Source organism: Salminus brasiliensis, chromosome 3, assembly GCF_030463535.1.
Source record: "Salminus brasiliensis chromosome 3, fSalBra1.hap2, whole genome shotgun sequence".
Lineage (NCBI taxonomy): Eukaryota > Metazoa > Chordata > Actinopteri > Characiformes > Bryconidae > Salminus > Salminus brasiliensis.
This window is the reverse complement of record NC_132880.1, coordinates 41,122,843-41,146,752: the sequence shown is the minus strand read 5'-3', so window position 1 is coordinate 41,146,752 and position 23,910 is coordinate 41,122,843. Positions and strand designations below refer to the sequence as shown.

The window sequence follows — 23,910 nt, the reverse complement described above, 5'->3', positions numbered from 1 at the left end:
ATAGTTGATTTTGTAAATACTAATAAATAGATACAATTATGACAGCTTTAGCGATATATCTAGTTGTTCTTACCATTTCTGTAGCTGCAGCCATGTTTTGTGTTATCCCTGTGGGCGAAAGGACAATTGTTACCATGGTGATACAGTTAGAGAACAGCTGTAACCATGGCAATAGAATATGAGTGGAAAGGTAACCATGGTTACATAGTTTTCCTATTCTGTGCAATTGCTAGAGAAAACAGTATTTACCATAGAAATATAGTTTGCTCACAGAAGTAGGCTATATATATAATAAAACTTATTTTTAAAGGCACACATCTCTATGAACTGCTCTACTGTGCCAGTGCACCCATTTCCACTCTTGCACACTCTTCTAGAAATACACTGGGGTGTGTTAACTATGTCTGCACAACTTGGTCAGAAATGGTAATTGTGATAATATATTAGTCGGCCAACCAATTTATTTTATCTAGTGTGTTACATAGCCTAGAGTATGTCACAATGTCTTAATTAGGTGTGATTACTTTTACCTATACCTCAGACTGGTACATGATAAACCTACACACAGGTCTTGTCTTTTATAAAATGACTTGTCTTTTATAATTCTACCCCATACTCTTTAAATGTTTTTCATAATACAGCATGTACATACATTAAAGTACCCACATTTACTTTATAAAGTACCCCAATTTACATTATCCAGTTACCCAACCCACTCGTTATGACTGTCATGTGTAATACTCCCAACACTGGGAGGGTGAGGACTGACACATGCCTTCTCTGTCACATGCTAAACTGATGCAACGTCACTGGGCAACCAATGCGCTTGGAGGAAAGTGCCGGGTTACCCAGCTCAGATGCTGGATCCCATGCCGGTAATTTAGGGAGAGAGAGCACCATATATCCACATGGAGAGAGCAATGCCAATTGTGCTTTCTCAGTCTAAAGCTGCTGATGGCAGGTAGCATGACCCCGGATTCAAAACAGCGATCCTTGGGTCATAATGGCAGTGCCTTAATCTGCTAAAGGTCCCATATATTTCCTAAAATAAAGGTGCTACAAGGGGTTCTTAGAAGGACCAATTTTGGTTCCATAGAAAACCATGGGCCTTATTCACCAACTGTTCTTAAGGAGAAATTTTATCTTAAATCCTTTTTACATTAGGGCTCCATGTTTGTAATAGAGATGTGTAAGTGTAATGCACTTGTTAATGGCACAAAGAACCTTCACTTGATTTAAAGGTTTCCAAAGTTCTCCAGATTAACACATATCTTTTAGAAACATGGTTCTTTCAGCATCGCACAAAAGCATGCATTTTTCTTTTCAGTGATTTTATTTAGTTTTTCCCCCGATGTCCATTTCTGGTGTCTTTTTATGCACCAAAATCACCCTTTATATGTAGATATATGACCTATTTCCAACCTTTCTTTATTCCCAAGAATAAAACAAGCTCATTTTGTTACTGTGTGATATGTACAAGATTTTGTTGTAGAGGCTGTGTAATATGCCTCATTCAAAAAGCAGCCAGAACCGAAACACTCCTTAAATCGTCAGTGTGAATGGGCAGAGCTAAACTGCTGTATATACACTGACCAGTCATAACATTAACACCAAAGAATGACCCACCACCCAAATAATACCTGCCCTGTGGTGGTCCTGTGGGGTCCTGACCACTGAAGAACAGGGTGAAAGGGGGCTAACAAAGTATGCAGTTAAAAAGATGCACTACAGTCTGAAATTATAGAATTACAAAGTGCTCCTATATGGTAAGTGGAGCTGATGTTTTGGACAACTGGGTGGTTTTAATGTTGTGGCTGATTGGTGTACACACATGTGACATTCGTAGCTTCCATATGCAAACTGCATAGGCTGCTGAGTAGGAAGTTGGTGTTGAAACATTCTCAACGTTCTCATACTGTTTCAAACTGTTTTATTATTATTTATCATTAAGAGACGTACTGACACTATATTAGGACCCTCGAAAGCAGATAAACATTACGCTATTGGCACCATGCTTAATGCCAGGTGTGGTCAAGAGGGGTATAAAGCCCCCAGCATTTGGCTGTGGAGAAGTGGAACTGTGTTAAGTTGGGGAGTTTGGGATGAGGTGGAGTGGAGATCATCCTACATCCTGACTTCACTATCAAATACTCACAGCACTGATGCAAAATCTAGTAGAAAGCCTTCCCTGAACAGTAGAGACAGTTACAGTTAGTACACAGTATTTTTACAAAAGTGTTTTTAATACCCTTGATTTCAGAAGTGGTTAAACAATAAATAAGTAAGTGTCCCAATACTTTTGTCCATATAGTGTAGTATACAAGTGAAATACATATGAACTTCAATAAAGCAGCAGGGACCAAAGAACAATAATATCTCTGCCAGGTAGGCTGCTTCTTTTTTGATTACAACAGTACTGCGTACCGTTTAATGCCATGTGTCAAGCGCAGCTGCACTCATTAAAGGCCAAAAATACACCAGGGATACAGGATACAGCAATATCATGCAGACAGCTTATGAGAGAAATTTAGGCTTGCCATTTCTACTAGATTTGATGCTAAAGATCTTGATAATACATGCTCACACAGACAATTTCCTCAACAATGCAGAGGAAAGTTAAAAATCAAGGTGAAAGGAGTGAGCAGCAGGGGGCAGCAAAGGGATAAGAGGACCGGTGTGAGGAGGATCGGAGCGTTCCTCCACAGAGAGAAGACTGCATGGAAATGAGAGCTTCTATGGATGGAGAGAAAGGTCCAGAGAGTGAGGAGGCCTTGGCTTGTTTTCTCCATTGCAACAAAACCAGTGACAGACAAGGGAGAATAGACGCATATCCACCACAAGTACGCACAAATGTCTGGGCCATTTTTTTCACAGAAATATTACACAGCTAATCACAAACAGATACCTACAGTTGTGAAGTCCATACCCCATACCCTGGACTCTTCCATACCCTCCCTCTCCCTTGCTCTCTTTCTTTTTCACAAATACACACACACACCCACACACACACACACAAACGCCCTTGTACACACGTTTCCATCCATCACTGATGCTTTCCCACATGGTTCTCATTACTAACTGGCAAGGAGAGGAGAAGGGAGGCAGAGGGAGAGAGAGAGACAGAGAGAGAGAGAGAAGCGTGAGGGAGTGGAGCAGAAACATGTGCTGTGGTGCGCTGGGCTGAACAAACCCTACCATCACTGCATGCTTAAAGATGCACTGTCTGACAGACAAACAGACAGACAGACGGAGTGAAAGACAATCTGAATGCGAGAGCAAACCATCTACAAAGACAGACACACACATACTATTTAATCATTGGTGTAACAAACGTTACTTAAAAGGTTGGCTCAAAAGGTGAGAGAGTGGGTCAGACTGGCCTACTCATTTGGTGGACTCGCCCCAGCCTCCCAAACCGAGTGTGTCCGAGACCGCCTTCATTGAGCTTACAGCGCAGAAGCAGAGCAGATTTATCCCTTGGATTCCCAGTTTGTCCAGTAAGTGTAGTGCTTCAACAGTAAAAGTGCAGTTCACATAAGTTACACTACAACTCAGCTACCATGTAATGAACAAAAAGGGCGCAATGCAGGTCCTGCAGGCTACTGCTCTCTTCCAGCCAAGGCTGTCAGTCACTTCATTCCTAAGTGTAACCCCGCCTTCTAATGATAAAGCTTCTAAAGTAAACTGGTTTCTGGGGGAAAACAAAAATATGCCAATATTAGCACAAGGAAAACTGTTGGAATTAGACACTAGAGATGGAAAGACAGTTTAGAGGAGCCAAATGAAAATGGTCTGCTTTGTCATTGAGACCTATGGGGATGGGCGGAGCTAACCATCATACTGCAACCAGCCAGTAGGGGCGCTAGACCTGTGGTTGCTTCAGTTTTGTGAGACGTTTCTGCTGTCCATGCTTTCTACAGTCACTGGTCCACACTCTTTGGAGGCTTCTCTGTAGCAATGTCATGCAACAACCTCCTGAAGAACCAAAGAATCAATAAAACCTCTAAATTGAAAGGTTCTTTTGGGAACCAAAATTGGTTCTCCTATCCCTCATCCTCCATCTTTATTTTTAACACTGTAGATGTACGATATGTCCTCAACGAAAAGTGCAAAACTGTGAAACACTGTTTCTCAGTGAAACGTGTCAAAGAACCTGCAGTTCTTAGATTTGCTGCATACATCAATACTCTCTCTCACGCTTTCTCTGTCTCTCGCGAAAGCTTCCTCTTGTGTTTTCTCTCTCTCTCTCTCACTCTCTTTAATTAATACCATTCATTAATTAAGCATCAGTCTAACTGAAGACAGGAACGAGCACAACTGCAGATCACCACTTTAATTACAGTCACACGCTTGCCTCACACACACAGACACCCATATACACACACTATGCACACACTCTCTCCCTTTCACCACAGCCAGAGAGAGAGTGAGAGAGTGAGAGAGAGAGAGCGAGAGAGAGAGAGAGAGAGAGAGAGAGAGAGAGAGAGAGAGAAAAACAGTAAGTGAGAGAGAGAGAAAGAGAGAGAGAGTTAGAGTGTCTGAAGCTTCTCCTCCTCTTTTCTCTCTGTTTTGGCAGCACTGCATATTTGCCTGCCAGTGTACGCTAGTGAGCTGGATTAAGTCAAAGACAAAGTGTGTGTCTTTGTATGTGTGTGATAGACTGGAGGAGTTTGTGGTGGTCTTCTGCTACGAACTCAATGAATCGTTTTATCACGCTCCCCCACTGCCTCCACCCCCCCTGTCCAGTTTAAGGAGCTTTTTATTTTCAGGTCCCCACTTGATGCTGCTCTACTCCTCTTCTCTTTTCTTCTCTCCTCCTCCCTCTCCTCTCCATCTTTCCTTCCCCTCCTCTTTACTCGCTTCTTTCCACCTCTGTCCTCTCCTCCCTTTTGTTCTCCTCCCCCCCACCCCCCTCTCCAGCTCTCTCCTCTCTCGCCTCCTCTCTCCTCGTCTTGTCTTCTCTCCTCTCCTCTTCGCCAATCCTTTTAACTGCTGCAATGTTCCCCCGGGGTTCAAAACAGCTGCTGACTGTTGGCCAATCCCAGCGCTTCACAGTGACTGGCTGTCCAATAAAAGACACAGCTCACAGCCTTCCAGTGAACCAACTGCCTGTGGACAAAGCTGTCCTCTGCCACAACCAAATGAAACAGAATAACAAAGGTCAACGACGGGCTGACCGGCCAATCGGCTCGAATCAGTTTCTAATCTCTCCAAATTTCATTGGTTTGAATACAGTGAATGACTCGCTGTAAACATCAATGGGACGCCCCTTTGTATCACATGCACAGTGATATGCCCTGAGTGGAATAAGCATTCATTATATGTCCAAATATTTGTGGACACCCCTTTTAATGAATGCATTCAGATACTTTAATTTGCACACATTGCACATAGGTCTGCAAAGGCACACACACAGCATGTCTAGTTCTTGTAGAGAAGTACAGCCAATAGAATAGGACTCTCTGAGGAAGATAATCATGAACCTATTGGCACCATGCCTAATGCCAGGTGTGGGCTAGAGGGGTACAGTCCCCAGCATTGAACTGTGGAGCAGTGGGCAAACTGTGTTCTCTGGAATGATGAGGTGGGGTGATCATCCAACATCTTGACCACACTAACGCTCGTCACTGAATCAGCAATCTAATCCTAACAGCAATGCTCCAAAATCTAATAGAAATACTTTTGTCCATATAGTGTATATACATGCTGAAGGTATAGCTTCCTACAGGTCACAGTTTCAACCTCGGTCTCACACATCTGATCTAGCTAATCAAGGGCTTCTGAAGACAGTCATTATGTGAATCAGGGGGCGGTGGATAAAGGCTAGCACCAAGGCCTGCAGGAGCACAGTTAATGACCACTGACCTACAGCGTTCAATTAAAAACAAAAACCTACAAAAACCTACTTACTACTACCTACTACAGTTAACACTGCACTCCACTGAAATGTGTACATCATTTCCACAAGACGTCACGGTTTAGCAACATCATGTGTTTTTATGTTTTATTTGTCTGCACTAGACTTGGGTGGTATAACGGTAATATTGCATACTGATGACGGTCTCTCTAAATGAGGATGGTATTCCCAAATGATGACATGTCTGATGTGTCAAATTTCTGTTTACTTAGCCCCATGTGCATTTAAGAGAAGCCACAGGTTGGGGGCACTGTGGATGCTTACTGATTGTTAAAGTCATGTTCTGGAAACCAGTGGGGAAAAAATGAAGCACTCTGTAGCTGCAAGTTTAGCAACGCTGAGTTTGACTGAAAGACAGAGCAAGGAAACCTGGATGAACCAGTTTACTAAATGTGCCTGAAAACAGTCAGAAACACTGCTAAGACTATTCACTCGACTCTGTGCTCTCGGGTATGAGGCTTTATTCTCTAAACGCATGTGATCTGAGTCCAAAAACAGCATAACCGGTCTCTCATTTTACCTTTCTGTTTCTCCCAGCGCCAGTCGCTCAACTTCGCCCTCTTAGACAAAATGTTTATCGCCAACACTTGGTATCGGTATCTCAGCAGTTAGTTCATTATGTGGTTCAGGGGCAGTGGATAAAGGCGGCAACCAAGGCCTGCAGGAACACAGATAATAACCACAGACCTACAGCATTTAGTTAAAAAAACACCTACTGTCCGGTCCAAGTTAACACTGCACTGCACTGAAATCTATACATAATGCCCAGAAGACGTTACTGTTATATCAACAGCAACCTCACTGGGCCGTCTGGACCTGTAGCTGAGCTAGTTAAGCAAAGGCAAGTAGACAACAGATCTATAACAATTGGGGAAAACCATTAAATTCAGCTGTCTGTCTGTCCATTCGCTTGATCCTTAGTCACCAGTCACTCGAGCCATTATCTTCTTCAGAGCAGTTTAACGTTTGTAATTATCAGATTTAACATTTATTGAATGATTGATTTAATACTGTACATTGTTCACTTTGTGCTTTGTCACTCTGTGAGCAAATTTAATTTTGTATTTGGAAATGTATTTTATTTTATTTGGTCACTAATATCCCCTTCCCCTCCTTCCTCCCAAATAGCAGCAGTGGACTACAGTTACTAGTATTGCATTCGAATTACACTAAGAAATATTAAGAATGAATTTTATTAAAAATGAAGTTACACTATTAGGAGAAATGTGGTAGTGAAAAGAGGTTATTTGACTCGTAACAATAGGAGGATTATTTCTGGTGCTACATAGAACACGTTTTAAAAATGTTCTTGAGTTCACTTAACTCAGTTTAGACATATATGTACACCAGCCACTGTCTGAGGAAGACTAGGTAGGAGGAACAGAAGCAAGAAGAACAGAACCAGCCAGTTTCGAGGCAGCTTCTTCCCCCAGGCCATCAGGCTGCTGAGCAGCTAGCAGCACAGTGTACCAGTCCACAGTCCATCACAAACCCAGCTCACCTGAATCATCACATTAAGATATGTGATGTATATATGTGATTATATATGTATATATAAACTACTGAGGGACTATACACCTAAGCTTGTCACTCACCGTGTTAATGTGTTAATATGATGAAACTATTTTTTTAAATTTTGAATCTCTGCTTGGTCAACAGTACAGCATATTGCATTGCGCCTCAAAAACTCTAGTAAATGAGCTGTAGCTGAAACTGATCAAATATTGACATCTTGACCTCACTAATATTGACACTGTTAAGTGATCTATTGTTTACACCGCTGAGTTAGCTAAAAAATGATCTACAATCAGTTACATTTTTTCATATTAATTTGCCTGCTTTTAATCTTTATATGAAGAAACATTTAAATGGTTGTCATAGAAACTTGTCATAAAGTGATTGTGGTTGTCATAGAAACAAAAATATTAAACTGCCCCTTAAAATCCCCTTTTTTTAAAAGTGTATCATTTTTAAATACATGGTTCAGCTAGGACTGGGATGGTGGATAAACTGCCGAAAAAACACTGCAAAAGTAAGTCAGCTGAAAGCCACAGTAAAACCTTTTTTTGACGTTTTTCACATTATGTGAATCTGGCAGTTCTTGTTTTCATTGAGCCCCAATTTAATGCCCCTGTATTGTTGCCCCTGTTTTGGTGTGTTTTCTCAGTGCAATCGCACAATAATTGACCCCTCCTGTGGACCAAGCAAGTCTTTACTGAACAAAGAGGTGATCGTCCCCATCCACAGTGTAGGGAGGATCGTGCAGAGTGTGTGAGTACTCAGAAATTGTTAATGGAAACCATGTTCTAACGATGGGTTACTCGCACTACACTGAGAGCCCTCAGAAACACACGTGGAAAAGCACGCCTTGGAGCGTTTTCTCCTTGGTTTGGTTTGTTTTCAAACAGAGAAAAATTCAAACACACCAAAAAGCATCACGACAAACCACAGGAAAAAGTTCTCTCCACTTATTGGTCAGATCTGTCAGGAGCGGGAGCAAGAAAATAAATACAGGAAGAATATGGACTAGTGTATCTTTCTGTGCAGTTTACCATGGTATACTGGAGCAACGGCAGAGAAGGCGTTTGTTCATAGCTGTAGTAATTATCTGGGCAGTATACCAGGTTAACACCTGGCTGTGGAAGCCATTTAGCTCAAACTTGTGGAGTACACTGAACACTTGGGTCAGATCGAGGCCAGATCACATTCTCACCACAAATGAACTGCTCCAGAGTTTGTTTGGGACTGGACTGAGACCTCCTCTTCTCAAGGTTCTTGGTGCGGTTGTTTGGTCTGCATTTGAGTGTGATTACTGTATTCACACCTGCCCAAATGAATCAAACCAAGGGTGAAAAGAAACCATAGTCCGAATTCCTCACCAATTTAGAAGAGCAAATTTAGGACTCCCCCATATCACTTGCAATGTTCCCAGAACTAGGAGGGTGAAGACTAGCACAAGCTTCCTCTGATACATGTAAAGTCAGCCATTGCCTTTTTTCAAACTGCTGCCTCACTTGGAAGACACCGATTTCCCAGCTCTTATATATCAGCTAACAGCTGCCTGTGCTGGCCAACATCACACTAAGAGTCACATCTCCTCATCCAGAGAGAGTATGGTCAGTTGTGCTCTCTGCCAGATTCACTTTATGGCGAAAGGTTAAAGGATAAAATGGAAATACAAGATTTTAGAGTGACAGCAATGATAAGGAGCGCTGTACGAGGGGAAAACGTGGGCTGTATCTAAGGGCCTGTGACTGCCCTTAGGGACTGTGACAGGGGTCCTAAAAATGTATAACTGATTATTGTGGAAGAATTAAGTGTTAAAGAGTTGTTGGGTCCAGTGTAATATTTTTTCATGGGGGCCAAAATCCCTGGCAGTGCCCCTGGCAATGATATGAATAAAGAAAATGACATAAACATAAACATGAACCGTCTTTCCTTTTACTTATTTTAGCAGAGTGCTTTTGGCAGTTACTGTGCTGATTATACACCATTGCTGTCCTAGCAAAATCATGTATTTCCAAATTAATGCACTTTTAAAAATGGCTCTCTCTGGCTCTGGATGCTAAAGGCAAAGCAGCATGACCCAGGATTCAAACAGGTGATCCTCAGATCATAGTGTCAGCAGCCTTGTATCTCAATTTGTTCATTTTCCGTTATTTGACATAATGTGAATTTGGCAGTTGTTCTTTATATTTTTACATTTCATGATAAATGGACCAATAGAAATTCTCCCAAATTACTGAATATACTGAAAATATCTGTCCTACATGGACTTCCATTAAAAGTTAAGAAGTTTTTTTCTTTATTCTGTAAAGTTTCCTTCTTCATTTGAAGATACAAGGTTTTGCTGTGTGTTCTCAGTGCAATACACAATTATTGACCTCTCATGTATTCAATAAAAAAACAAACCCACTCCTGTGGACCAAGCAAGTCATGCCTGAACACTCACAGAGGTGATCATCCCCATCCATAGTGTAGGGAGGATCGTGAAGAGTGTGTGAGTACTCAGAAATTGTTAATGGAAACCTTGTTCTAACGATGGGTTGCTCACACTACACTGAAAGCCCTTAGAAACACACACACACACACACACACACACGAAAATGCATGCCCACGTACAAACACATGAAAACACTTTGTCTGCCCTCTGTCTCAGTCTCTCTCTCTCTCTGTGGGTCTGAGACTCTAAGCAGTGGTGTGCGTGCGCAAGTGTGTATATATGTATGTGTGTGTGTTTGTGTGTACTTGCACAAGCGTATGTGCTGGTGTTTGTGTGTGTTTACACAAGTGTGAGAGAGCCTGGGTCTTTGTGTGTGTATATGTGTGTGTGTGCATGTGTGTGTGTGTGTTTACACAAGTGCGTGTATTTCAGTGGGTGTGTTAGGGAAAAGCACTCACTCAGTTCAAATGAGAGTGCAGTTGTTGCTAAGATACAGGCAGCAGCCCTGACAGTGTGTGAGGGCGAGTGATGGGGGGGGGGGTTGTTCAAGGGAGGGAGAGAGAGAGAGAGAGAGAGAGAGAGAGAGAGAGAGAAAGAGAGAGAGAGAAAGAGAAAGTGAGTGCGAGGTGAGGGGGAGGGGGTAGATAAGGGGAGGGGGGTAAGAGAGAGTGAGAGAGTGGTTACAGTGATGCAGAATGGGGAGAGAGAGAGAGGTGATAGAAAGAAAGGGAGGTGGGGGAGGAAAGAGAAAAAGAGGAAAAGGCAGAGAGAGAGAGAAAGAGAGAGAGAGAGAGAGAGAGAGAGAGAGAGGTAGAAGTGGGTCATAGGGTCCACAGAGACATTCAGTGACACTCTGCAGAAACACAGCTGTCATCATGCACACACACACACACACACACACACACACACGGATACACTTTGTCTGCCCTGTGTCTCCTCTCCAGTTTTCTCTTCTTCCACTCAGCATTCCCCCATCGTTCTCCAGCGCTACGCTTCTCCATGCCTCCCTCTCTCTCTCTCTATGTCTCTCACACGCCCCCCACTCTCACTCCCTCTTCCCACCTCTACATGGCCCCCACTCCCCCAGCTCTCTCTCCAACTCTCTCATTCTGTCGCTCTCTCTTTCCTTTACTCTCCAACTCTCCTCCTCTGTCTCCAACTCTCTCTCTCTCTCTCTCTCTCTAGCGCTCTCTCTCAGTCTCTCCCTCTCTCGTCCCCAGCTGCAGGAAATTCCTAATAATCTTCATCATCAGAGTCTGTCTTCAAGACCGGCTCCTGCCAAGACATGCACACACACACGCTCAGACACACACATCCGTCTTTTACCTCCTATACCCTCTCTCTGCCTGTCACGTTCTGTTCCCCCTCTTTTCTTATGTCTCTCCTTCTCTCTCTCGCTCTCTCTCTCTTGCGCGGGTGCTCTCTCTCCTCATGGCAATGTTATTTCTGCGAGAGTGTACATGGAGCAGTTATTTTAAGACTTGCAGAGACCCTCCAACCCCCCCACATCCCAGGCCAAACCACCCCCCCCCACACACACACACCCCTGCATGGGTCATGTGACTACTTCACCACCTAAGAAAAAAACATCCAACAGCAGTCAGAAAGAGAGAAAGAGAGAGATACAGAGATACAGAGAAAGAGAGAGAGAGAGCTTTATCTACACCTCTCTCCCCTTCCCTCCCTAAATCCAACCTCCACTCAGCCTACGTTCCTCCCTTTCTCTCTGCTCTCCATCCTCCCCTAGTTTCTTGCCTCCTCCCTCGTCTCCTCTAAACACTTCATCACCTTTCACTGCACGTTCAGTTCCAGCTGTTCTGACCCTTTAAAGTTTTACTCCCTTACGGCCGGAGCACACTGACCACATGTTCCCCAGCATTCAAACGCTGGCAGTCTTTAGAATATTTAGGAGAAAAACTGAAGAACCACTGGAACTGTGAAAGACTCTAGACTGGTGTAAATGATGGGAAACAATGCTGAATAGGGGAGAACAGTGCAGAACAGAGTAAATGAAAAACACTGTAGAACAGTATAAATAGGAAGTACAGTGTGAATAAGAGTCAATGAGGAGAACAGTAAAACAGTACAGTAAATAAGAGAGAACAGTGTAGAACAGTCAATGACGGGGAAAAGTCTAGAACCATGTTAATGAGGGAGAGTGTGGAGCGAAGTCATGAGGGAGAACAGCCAAGAAGTGTAAAAGAGAGAGAACAGTCTAGAACAGTGTAAATGAAGGAGAGAGTAAATATGTGGGAGAACAAGTGTGGATCGGAGTCAATGGAGAGAACAATCTAGAACAGTTTAAACAAGGGAGAACAGTCTAGAACAGCGTAAATGATGGAAACAGTATGGTTCGGAGTGAATAAAGGAGAACAGACGGGAATAGCGTAAATGAGTGTGAACAGTGTGGGTCAGAGTCAATGGGGAGAACAGTCTAGAACAAACAAGGAGGAAAAGCCTAGAACTGTATAAAAGAAGGAGAACAATGTGGGTCACAGTCAGTGGGGAGAACAGTCTAGAACAGTGTCAATGAGGGAAAACAGTTTGGATCAAATTCAGTGGGGGGGGCAGTCTAGGACCTTGTACCTGAGGGAGAACAGTGTGGATCAGAGTTAATGGGAGAACAGTCTAGAATTGTGTCAGTGGGGGAGAACAGGCTAGAGCAGCGTCAACAGTTTAGAGTCTCCCAGCAATCACAGACAGGCGCGGCACATCAATCAAAGGGTTGGGTGTGCTGGTGCTTTTTGATTGGTGTGCTCTGGCTCTCTGTACTCTTACTCAAAGCACCGCCCATCCTCACACTCACTCCTCATCCCTTACATTTGGTTACTGGATAATTCACAGGTGATGAATAATTATGAATAATTCATGAGGGGATCCTGAATACATAATTGTAATTTAATTATTTAATTATGCATAATTCACTGTAGTTATTAGATTAGCCATAGTACAGTCATCACTAAATAATTCATAATAAGAAATGTAGTAAATATAGTAAATACTGAATTGTTCCATCTCTTAGTGAACTCTTAGTCTCCAATCATCTCTGTACAGCCTAAAACTGTTCTATTTGATTCTAGTTGTATATTATTTTATATGATTTCAGTCTTAGTTGTCTTTATACCTATTATTTTACTTTCTTTTTCCCTAATTATTATTTTACATACTGCTTACAGTTTCTGTATGTTTTATGTTTTCATACTTCTATTTATGTATTAATAGACTGTTTAACTTTTTTATTATTTTTACTATTTTATATGCTATTTATAATGTATTTGCTTAAATTAGAATTCCTAATTCCTAGTTTTAATCTTCGATCTATGTATTAGCTCAGCCCTAAATTAGATAAAATAACTTAAAAAAGTCTTAGTAGATTGTAATAATATGGGTTTTAAATGTAATAATATGGGTTTTAAATGTAATAATATGGGTTGCTACATAATGAATAGTACACACAAAATAATTAAATACTTTCTTAACCAGTCATAGAAATTATTAAGTAATTCACAGAAGATAATTGCTTACTAAATAAATCATTGTGATTTCTGGGTAATTCACCGTTATTTAGGATTATTCATAGTCGATACTGAATAATCAATGGCACTTAATAAGTAATGCATAGGTTACTTAGATTGTGAAAAATACATAGTAGATACTATATCATTTTCCTAAATTACTACATAATCTCCAAATAATGTTGCTGTTGAATTATTAATAGTAGATAGCGAACAATCCAAAGCAATAATTAGTAGCATTTAATATATAATTCATAGTATTTATGAATAATTCTTAGTTAAATTACACACCAAATAATCAATTGCACATTTTGGACAATTAATGGGAGTTACAAAAAATTATGAAAAACTACTTCACGAACAAAGTAATAATTCATAATTAATTTCTATAATTCATTGTAGTTATCAGATCAGTCAATCAAAATCCTTGATAAATAGCTGCTAATTATTCATAGTAAATGCTGAATAATCCAATGTAATATTGAAATGATTCACTACTAAAACATTAATAGTCGTTACTGAATAATTCCTGGCTGCTGATCTAGAAAATGTATGGAGGTTTCTGAAAAATAAACCTTGAGGTGATTAATTGAATAATAGGCTGGGAGTTACAGGGGTTAATACTGTTTCTACCTGACTTTGGGTCTGGTTCGAAGCTTCCTGCTGGCTCCCTCATCAACCACACACACACAAGCGCTGGAATACACAGTGTGAGGAACACACACACACACACACACACACATACACTCACACACATATTGAGTGAGACCTTGAGGCCAGTGTTTTGGAGTGGGGCCTCTCCACTGCGGCCCTGACTTCCTGACACCAGTACCGCACACACACACCCCCACCCCAACCCAGAGCACCCCTGTTCCACTGTTGCCGTGGGAGACGCTGCTGCAGAGCTCGTTGCCAAGGAGAAGGGCTGCTGGCTGCCTGTTTAAACAACAATGGCCGCCTTGTGCACATTCCAGCTCCAGAGCGCAGAGCCACTCACACACACGCCAGCACGCACACACACGCGAACATATGGATGGACACACACTCGCACGACCATGAGCCGTCTCACTCAGTCGCTGTCACACTCACTGTGTGTGTGTGTGTGTGTGTGTGTAGTGGGGGGTGTTCTTCTTCTTCTTCTTCAAAAAAAGAAAAAACTCTGCATCTGCTTTCCTGTGCTTATTATCTCTCTCTCTCGCTCTATCTCACTTACTCTCCCTCTCTCTCTCGTGCTCTCTCGCACTCACGCTCTCTTTCCTCAGTCTGAATCTCAGGACAGGAGTTTGTAGCGCACTCATCCATCTTTCTGCTGCACACTCTTCTATCATCACGACCAGACACCTCCACTGTCTCTCGCCCTCTTCTCTCTCTCTCTCTCTCTCTCTCTCTCTCTCTCAGTCTCTCTATCTCTCTTTCTCTGTTTCTACATCTTTTTATTCTTTGCTCTCCCTTTCCCCCCTCCACTGTCTCTCGCCCTCTTCTCTCTCTCTCTCCCTCTCTCTCTCTCTCTCTCATTCTCTGTCTTATCTCCCTCACCGCCCCTCCCCTTCTGCCCACTATCTCCTTCTGCAATGTCTCTCTCTCATAGACACACACAGACAAATACACACACACACACACACACACACACACACACATACACACACACACACTCTCTCTCTCTCTTCCTCTCTCTCTCCCGGCCCAGAGTAAGCTCTCTTTCCTTGTCTCTCTCTCACTCCATTTCTGGCAAAGGAAGTGTGTGTTCCCCAGGGGGAGCTGGGCTCATTAACTTCCAGCAGACAGAGAGAGAACGCGCGGACGAGAGAGAGAGGAAGGGGGTGTAGAGAAAGTATGATAGAGAGAGTAAGAGAGAGAGAGAGAGCAAGAGAGAGAGTGAGAGAGAGAGAGAGAGAGAGAGAGAGAGAGGAACTGGGGGAGGGTAGTGGGAGGGTGAGAGTCTGCAAGTGAGAGTAAAGGTGGGGGTAAAGACAGGAGATGGAGAGAGAGAGAAAAAGGGGGAGTGAGATGGATGGATGGACAGAGAGAAAAATAAAAGCATGAAATAGAGGTACGGACTGAGAGAGGAGCGAAATTCCGTACACTTCACCTCATCCTTTACCACTCACTCAATGAAGATAATTTGCCAAAAACAGAGGATGGGCTTTAAGAGTATGGCGCACACACACACATACACACACACTAGCGCACACACACACACAGTAAGTTACACTGAAAAGTGATGCATTGATTTTACTTTACTGTTTTTCACTTTACTTACTATTAGAGGCAGCCTATACTAGTCAACTAGTCAACAAGGACACCCAGTAGTGGCCGCAGTGGGGAGCTGTCGGCTAGTCAGAGGGCAAAAAAAAAATAGTAACTCAACAAGGATAAGGCAGACAGTAAAACACTGTGCTAATCAAACTTAATCTGGAAATACCTTAGAGATGAATCCAGTTCTATAGTCAGCTGCACAACGTGTACAGATGCTTAAGTACAAAAAAAATACTTCTGCAATGCATGACCATCTCAAACTCTATCCTCCAGTGCGAACTGCTTGTGCAGAGACGCTAGTCAGCACAGATCCATTGGTAGCACCAGAGCCGGTTTATGCAGAGTCTGACCACTTCTTATTCCTATTTCTACTTCCGTTGTGTCAAAAAATGACTGCGAAACGCATGAGGGAGCTCACGAGCGAGTCCTCAATTAATGGGGTTAACGAGTCTTTAGCTACACGGCTAAACAGTTAAAATAGTGTCTAACCACTGTGATCTTCCTTTAATTTTGGAAAGTAGAATGATAGATTTCATTAAAAATGCAATGGAAACATGCCTGTATATTTCCAAATTTTGACTCGTTGCTGACTCGTTGGCGTGCTGACGCTGTAGTTGTCAGTCTTATAACTGGAGCTGTAAAGCTTTTAAAAATCTGTCTGTGCTGCTGAAACATTAGATGTTGTTCTGTGTTCAGTATGAAAATGATCAAACATTTATTAATTATTATATTATATTGCTCCAATGCTCCATTTTAGCCCATTCATTCTGGACTCACTCTGGAGCGCCCTCTAGTGTCTGACAAACCCAGAAGACATTCTCAAATCGTAATTCACCTTTTTGCAATCTGGTAGCACAACACGACAGAACACCTGCAAAAAGGAGCATGCTGGAAATAGGAATGCTGGAAAGTCTTCTGTTCATGGAAGAAAGAGGACAACTTGCGAATTTGCGTGTCAATTTTATTGTTAAAGACATTCCACTATCTGCTGTTTTTAAAGAGAGGTTCAGAGACATAATCCACTTTTTTGAGCCAAGCTACATAATCCCATTCAATGCTACCCTTCGAAATACCATCACCCTGCAGTACAATGCTCTGAAAGTAAGGAATTTCCCCAGAGATGAAAGGTCACACAGTACTGATCTATCACAAATATTTAAAAAAAGTAAAAATAGGGCCTTCCAGAGTTTCTTTTTACTTTTGCTATAAAAATTATGTCTAGTTGACTTACTACTACTATAGGTAATAATTGAACTGATGTAAATTAGTCATTGCTGTGATGAAGAAATCTTGTGAAGAAATTTCTCAGAAATTCTTGATGAGTGTTACATGGCTCAGCGGTGACACGCCTCAGGCCTCATTTGCTTATCAAGAGCTGTAATAGGAAGGTCTTCCTATTTACGTTTTAGGGCACTACTGAGTCCATCGGCCCTTTTTCTCTGAGTGTCTGAATGATAAAAAAATACATTTAAGCAAGATTTTAAGGGGAACTACAATCTCTCACAGGGCAATCTTATCTTATAGTACACATCATAACTCAGTACCATCAGCTGAACGTGAAGAATGCATTGCGAGTCTCTTGTTACTAAACAACAGACAGTGAAAAATACTGGAGCTGAGGATATTTGCTCATATTTCTCAGTATGTGATAGTCACAAGCAACCACACGGCATAAAATTCACGGAATACATTTTCCATTGTACGATTATACGATGAACAGCACAAAGCTTTTACTAATTTAGGATTCAGTTCATGCATGTACGGAGCTTTAAACACAGCTCAGCCACTTACGTCTATGTTTACGCGACCGATGCTGATGCCTGATGATGATGAAAAAGTGTCCGAATTTACTTATGTCCCTCCCTACATAGCGCAAAACCAGTGAGGGAGTAGGCATCCATTTCGGGTGTCCACATTTGCACAGGCCTCACTAATGAGATTATTTCTTTTTTATGTTTATTTATTTTTGGTTAGCTACAGGGGCTGTATTTAATATTTCTCAATATTTCAATAAAAAAAAATACAAAATGTACGTGTCCAAACTTTTGCACAAGACAGTAAATAATTGGTCTTCTGATTAGACAAGTTCTTGTACACAAAAGCATTGGAATCCTTTGAAATTCCAGTTTTTGTTATGATTGCTATGAAGTAATTGTTCATTATTTATGTTCTCGCTCATTAATTACTGTTCTTTGATGCCAGTGTTCATTTGGTGCTACGGCAAAGCACATAAGCTGAGCGTTTACAGCAAAGTATGAGTTAATATTTTGATTGGGTAGTTGAATGTTCATTCATGGCTTGTATTTTTAAATAATATTACGTTATATAGGTCTATGTAATTTTAGATGTAATAGTACTCAGTTAAAGTAAAATAAGTCCAATTACAATGACATTCACAGATAAAATGGTACTCTGTGAGGTCCTTGAAGGACTGGTTTCCCAGAAATAAAGCCTGGTCCTGGACTACGTAGCACTCTAATGAAAGATTTTCTTTTGATTTAATTGCTGTGTAATTGCTGTGGATACTGTGTAAAAACTATATGGACAAAAGTACTTTGACACCTGCTCATTCACTTCTTTCTCTGAAATCAAATTAAACCAGAGTGTATCCTACTTTTGTTGTCTCTTCTGTCCAGGGCAGGCTTGGTACTAGAGGTTAGCATTTTAGAGTCGCTGTGAGGATTTGATTGCATTCAGCGAGAGCATTACTGAGGTCAGGATGTTGGATGATCACCACCCCACCTCATCCCCATCTCATCCTAAAAATACTGGACGGAGCACCAACAGTCATTCCAGAGAACACAGTTCCTCTGCTCCACAGCTCATTGCTGGGGGGCCTTTATACCCCTCTAACCTACACCTAGCATTAGCCATGGTGCCAATAGCTTCACGTTAATCTGTTCCATATAGTCCTATTCTATTGGCATTACTTCCCAAAAGGGACTAGACAAGCTGTCTGTGTGTGCATTTGCACATCTGTCAGCAATGGGGTAAATTAAATTAGTTGAAAGCGCTCATTAGAAGGGATGTCCACAAACATTTGGACATATAGTGCAGGTGTGTGTCAAACCTATTCCACTAACTTTGGAATTTAAGGCAACTGATTGTTTGGGTTTGCAGTGCACCTGATCTAACCACAGCTCCCCTCCAGAGCACAAAATAGGTCCAGCTGCTGCCCATTTCAGCAACTGGTAATATATCTGCCACCAGCATGTCACCACCAGCAACACTTCCATTTAGGAGAGCATAACAGAGTTGGACATGGTGAACACCATATTTATAAATGCTTCATAACTCATTAATAACACATGAGTGACTCTCAAATGATGTCCAACAACTGTGAAACACGTGTGACCAACTGTGACCAATAAGTAATCCATCATCTCTAATATGCACTTGAAACAATCCCTATGTATACAAACACCCGTGTCTCATAAAATCTTTATGAATGTGATGATTCATGTTTTACTGAACTCTCTGATTTATGTTCATGAGACAACAGCCAAGACTGCTTGTCCATGAGCTCTTCTGGTGTCTGTGTCTACTTAAAACTATAACTGTCTGTGTCTGGTAATGATTCAGCTCTGAGTAAATGTGACTTAATGGACAACCGGAGAGGATGAGCATCACAGAGAGGAGAAAACAGCCAGAGCTCTTAGTCTGAAACCACTAACCAAGCACTGAACTCATCCATTCACCTGCTCACGGATTAGATCAAATGTAAGCTGCGTCCTCCTACTGGAGACGTCTCTGTCTCCTCTAAAAGCACCGTCCTTTCACTTCGTCCCACTCTCCCTCCTCTACTCGCTGTTCCTTTCTGCTCCTTTCCCTCCTTTTCTCTTTTCCTCCTCTCCTCCATCTCCTCTCTTCATTCAGTACATCTCTGTTCCTCTCCTCCCCTCTTTTCTTCTCCTCTCTTTTATTCCCCTCTCCTCGTTCCTCTGTCACTCTTTCTCTCCTTTCATCTCATTCTCTCCTCTCCTCCCTGTCCTCTCCTCTTCTCCTCTCTACCACTCTACTCCTCTCCTATTCCTATGCTCTATGCTTTTGTCATCTCCTCCCTCTCCTCCTCTCTCTGCTCCTTTCGTCTCTTCAGAGTCTCTTCTGGCAGAAAGAAAAGGAGGAGAGGTCAGGGAGGAGAGGACATAGAGGACTATGTCCTCTCCTCCCTGACATTTCCTCCTGTTCTCTCTGCCACTCTACACCTCTCATTTACTTTCCCTATGCTTTTGTCTGCTCTCCTCCCTCTTCTCCTTCCCCTTTGATCTATTTTCCTCCCTGTCCTCCCCTCTCCTCTATGATCTCTCCTCCCTGTCCTCCCCTCCTCCTCTATGCTCCTTTCCTCCTCTCCTTTGTTTCTCTCCTCTCCTCCTTTGTCTGTCCCTCCTTCAGCACCTCTCTGCTCCTTCTCCTCACTTTTCGTTCCTCTCCTTCTCTCTTTCCTTCACCTTTCTTATTCTCTCCTCTTCTCTCCACTCTGCTTCTCTTTCTCTCCCCTCCTTTCTCCTCCTCATCTCACATCTCCTATCCTCTCTTTTCCTCCCATACACAAAGCATTATGATTCATACACTACACTCCTAAAAAGGCGTCAAACAAGTGTAAAGAACCTTTTTAATGGTTTAAAGAACATCAGTATCAAGAGAACCTTTAAATGTTTCTGGGATTTTTCTTTTTTTGAGATTAGTTTTCTAGTTAGTTTTGGTTCTCTAGTGTTCTCTTTGCACATGACAACCAAAAGACACACCTGGAGTGGTGGGCAGGTGCCTTGTTTGAGAGCACCTCAGCTGTGGATGGGGATCGGGTCAGCGGTCTTCCAGACCCCAGCCCACTTCTCTAACCTTTAGGGCCACCTTTTGTTTAATTGACTTTACAAGACCACCATAAAAACACCCTTAACTGTGATAATGTGTTTTTAGGAAATGAAAAGTGGTTCTTCTTCATCATTTAAAGAACACTATTTAAAAACAACAGCTGCCCCTTCCTTGTGTGAACACTGTGAAGAAATGGAAAGAAATGGACCAAAAATACATGGTATAAAATCTACATTAAACCTGAAGACCTGTATGTGGACCCACACTTCAATTCCATTCCAGCACAACAAAATTAATATACTCATTTTATATTATTCAGTTCCTCAGTAATTTACAGTAGTTACTAAATGAGAGCTCAAAGAGTTAAATTGCAAAATTATGAAAAGAAAGAAATATGCTCTGTATGAAATCTAGCTTAAGGTAAACAATAGAACCCTACGGACCATTTTGTCCCTTTGAGGGTCCATTTACGCCGTTTATACCTACACAGTACATTTTAAAACAGTTTACATCTATAATAATGTAATGTTAATAATATAATAATGTTTATTCCAGCTTTAATAAAGTAATTTAAAATTTGAAACACTTAAGGCCAATTGATGGGGGCAGCTGTGGCCTAAAAAGCTACAGCAGCAGGCTTGGGGCTGGCAGGACGCTGGTTTGATCCCCAGGACTGGCATCCATGGCTTGAGCAAGGCACCTAAACCAACAACAGTTCCACCATGCCCTGAGGTGGCTGTCCAATGCTATGTTTGTGTGTTCTCTCTGTCCTATTCACTAATGTGTGTGTATGTGTTTGTGTGTGTGTGTGTTTGTCCATTCACTGTTATGGATGGGTTAAATGCAGAGCTTAAATTCCACTGTACTGCTGTGCAATAGTGATAAATTGTGTGTTCTCAATCTTAATGTAGATCTCAATCTTAATGTAGATCAGTCGCAGAACCAGGGACAGCTGCACTTGTTACATTTTGGTGCACCACAAAAAGTTTTGTATGCCCTTAATATACACTATATGTTTGTGGACACCCCTTCTAATGAATGCAGCTACTTTAAGCTGCACTCAAGGCTGATTGATGTGAAAATGTACACACACAGCTTGTCTAGTTATTTATACACAGCTTGTCTAAAGGTACTCCCAATGGAATAGGAATCTTTAGAGCAGATGATGTGAAACTACATATTGGCACCATGCCAATGCCAGGCATGGGCTAGAGGGGTTTAACGCCCCCCAGCATTGAGCTGTGGAGCAGGGAAATGATGGTGCTCCATTCAGTACTTTTGAGATTAGGTGGGGTGGTGATCATCCAACATTCTGATCTCACTAACGTTCTTGTGGCTGAGTGCAATTAAATGCTCACAGCAATGTTCCAAAATCTAGTAGAAAGCCTTCCCGGAACAGTAGAGCCAGTTACTCCACTGAAAGCAGATAAAACCCTTGATTTTGGAAGACACTGGGAATGAGGTGTCCCAATACTTTTGTCCATATAGTGTATATAATGAATATGGTCCTTTGTATATTATACCATTTACTGAGGTGTATTCGTACAGTGATAATAAATGTATTCTGTGGACGTTGACACAAACCCACAAGGCAGTCAATAAAAATCTGAATGAGTCGAATGAATGAACGAATGAATAAATGAATGAATGAGTCAGACAGAATGAGTCATCCTGACAGTAAGAGAGAACTATATTAGCAAATCTTGAAATGAATAAAGTTAGATAGCCTGATAGCATGTTTGAGCTGCTGTGTTGCAAAGGAGCGTTAAGGTGTGTGTGTGTGGGGGGGGAGGATGTGTGGGCTGAAGGCTAGATTTCGTCTAATTCAGAACGCAGAGCTAATATTTGAAAATGAAGCACACAGGTATCTGCACAGACTGCTTAGCGTGCCATGCGCTGACATATTTCATTACATCCGGAGGGGGGAGTATATTTCTCACAAAACACACACACACACACTTCCCACTCAAAATGTGTGCTAACATATGTACCATAACAAAAAAAACTTACCTTTCTTGAGATTCTCTCAACTATTTCTCACAAGCTGCACACGTTTCCATGGCAATCTGGAGCCTGCCAGTTTGTTACCTGAGAGAAAGAAAGAAAGAAAGAAAGAGAGAAAGGAAAGGAGAGAGAGGGCGAGAGAGAGAGAGAGAGAGCAAAATCAAGGCTGACATCAGCAGCACAAAAACCTATAGCTCGATGCTGTATAACTCCTATAAATCCTGGGCTAAATTTTGCTCCTCAGTCTCTATACTGTGCATTATACTGCGCTCTACATGCCTCAACACAAGTGCTTCCTTCAGTAAAATCTTATGTGTAAAGCTTGACCAGCTCAATGGTCAGTAATACACTCCAACAAACCTCTGGACTAACTTCAGGTTGCATATATATATATAAAATAATAATAAAAAATATAATATATATTATATAATATAACAAAAATAATATATATTTGATAATAATAATAATAATAATACAACATACTAAACCTTCAGACATTGTGAAGACAGACTGGAATATTTGGCATACAAAATGTAGCCATGTGAAAGAACTTTTATTTCTCTTTTATAACATTCTCTATATGTCCAAATGTTTGTGGACGCCCCTTCTACTGAATGCATGTAGCTAATTCCAGTTGCACCCATTGCTGATACAGATGTGCAAATGCACACACACACCGCTTGTCTAGTTCCTGTAGAGTACTGCCAATGTAATAGGACTCTCTAGAGCAGATAAACAGGAAGAGGGATATAACCCCCCCCCCCAGCATTGAGCTGTGGAGCAGTGGAACTGTGTTCTCTGGAATGATGGTTGGTGCTTCAGCCAATGGTTTTGGGATGGGGTGGGTGGGAAGTTGGGGATGCAGTGGGGAGGTGATCATCCAACATCCCAACCTTGCTAATGCATTTGTCGCTGAATGCAATCCAATTCTCACAGCAATGCTCCATACTCTAGTAGAAAGCCTTTCCGAGAAAAGTAGAGTCAGGGTCTCCAATAAAAGCAGGTAAAACCCCTCGATTTTTAGGAGACAAAATAATTAAGCAGGTGTCCCAATACTTTTGTCCATGTATTTAAACATATGGACATTTGATCTTCAGTTTAACAACACTAACGGAGGTAATATAACTAAACACATACAACTGAAGACAAGTCCTATGTAAATCCTATGTAAAACCTAATAATTACAAATCCTATTTTCCTGTGAGGAAACGGTTAGGACACCCCCACATTTATAACTATGCCTACAATTAGAATCAGGTGCAGCACATTAGAGCATCAGTGGAACGGACCTTGGAGGAGCCTAAATCTCAGACATTTAGTTTGGTAAAGTGAGTGTTATTACCATGGCGAGATCCAGACAGGAGGTCTTGAGGACTTTATAAAGAAGGTTGTATATGCAGATTAGTTTGGGAAGGGATTTCAGAAAGATTTCAGAATCCTTTGAAATCAGCCGCTCCACAACT

The 23,910-nt window shown here is 41.8% G+C and overlaps 1 protein-coding gene across 1 annotated transcript in view; it reads right to left on the bottom strand.

The window, feature by feature from the left end:
* The window catches only part of ahdc1 (AT hook, DNA binding motif, containing 1), a 36,002-nt gene that overhangs the window by 6,145 nt on the left and 5,947 nt on the right, over positions 1–23,910 (bottom strand). The window contains exons 2-3 of the mRNA XM_072676232.1: positions 22,454–22,531; positions 74–108 (exon numbers count right to left, since the gene is read on the bottom strand). The gene's annotated coding sequence lies outside the window, so the exon portion shown is untranslated. The remainder of the gene's footprint in view (positions 1–73; positions 109–22,453; positions 22,532–23,910) is intronic.